Below are 1,218 nucleotides of genomic sequence, written 5' to 3'. Positions count from 1 at the left end.
TTCTATTGATTTCAACATGATATGGATATTAGCCTCAGGGGGAAAATCCAGGCTCTGAATTGGAAGAGTGCTATTTATGAGATTTATCAGAAAGTGACTAACAAAAAAAGAGTTGTCCTCTAACCAGTGATGTACACATTATTCCCAGATTCCGTGTGGTTTTTGAGCTGTTAGTTTTAACAGGACGTGCAACCTCATCTCCATCCTGTCACACAAATTATTTTAGCATGATATCGATGAGTGATGGCAAATAAGGGTTGTGTTCCTTTGTTTAGCGACCCCTACATTTAAATGCATCACTCCAAATTGTAGCTGACTGTCTTCTGCAGGTTGTCCTCTAACCAGTGAGGTAAACGATATCTCCCATTTCCATGTTTTTTTGGATGTGTTTTGAAAACATTTACATGTGTTTTGTTTAGTTGTGTTAGTTTCAACAGCACGAACAACCTGATTTCCCCCCTAATCGATATCAGTGATTTATTGCTACTTGTCAAAACAACAGCGTTTCTGGTGCTTGTGCAGTTTATAAGGAGCTTGTTTAAAAAAATACAAGAAATATGATTATTGTGGCAGATGTTTGTGTAAATAGCACATGTTATGTTTAGGTTTTCAATTTATCACATATTGGTTATTGATTTGGACACGTTAAAACTGTGTTTTGACATTGAGGCTATCCCACCTAGCACAATGTAATTGAAAAGTCGTTGAAAATAAGACTATGCAACCAAATATTTTTTTTAACATTTTTTATTATACCATGCCTTACCATTAAGTTAATTATTGACAATACATATTAACAAAGGGGTGTCCATTTGGTTTTGGTAATTCATGTTTACAATTCATGTAACTTTTAGTAATCATAATTATTTATGCAACCAACTGACAATTTTCGGGTATAATTATATTGACATTGTTTCCCTTCTTTTAGAATAGCAGGGTTAATTCTTAGATGTGCCAACCCAAATGTACTAGAGCATGACATTGGGGGCTGGGCCCCGATCCAACAACATGCCTATCTAGTGAACCCTGAAAAGAGAGAGAAGCTCTACAGTGAGGTGGAAAGTTACTACGGATATTGCAGGAGTTTCCTCTTGAAATCAGACATGTCCGTGGTAAGGACAACTTGGTTGCTGATTGTCTCAAGGGTGGCAGTCAAATAGATTTGTGTTTTGCGTTTAGCCAGTGCGTTACCATGGATCCGACATGAATCATGATCTG

The 1,218-nt window shown here is 36.8% G+C and overlaps 1 long non-coding RNA gene across 1 annotated transcript; it reads left to right on the top strand.

Annotated features, from left to right (window-relative positions):
* The first annotated feature begins 6 nt into the window (after window positions 1–6).
* Window positions 7–729, top strand: LOC139029335 (uncharacterized). Its single transcript, XR_011481647.1, has 2 exons — window positions 7–385; window positions 420–729. It is a non-coding gene; the product is annotated as an uncharacterized lncRNA (long non-coding RNA).
* Window positions 730–1,218: the final 489 nt, after the last annotated feature.

Source organism: Salvelinus sp. IW2-2015, linkage group LG19 (assembly GCF_002910315.2).
Source record: "Salvelinus sp. IW2-2015 linkage group LG19, ASM291031v2, whole genome shotgun sequence".
Lineage (NCBI taxonomy): Eukaryota > Metazoa > Chordata > Actinopteri > Salmoniformes > Salmonidae > Salvelinus > Salvelinus sp. IW2-2015.
The sequence above is the reverse complement of the archived record's forward strand: the minus strand, read 5'-3'. Positions and strand labels throughout refer to the sequence as shown.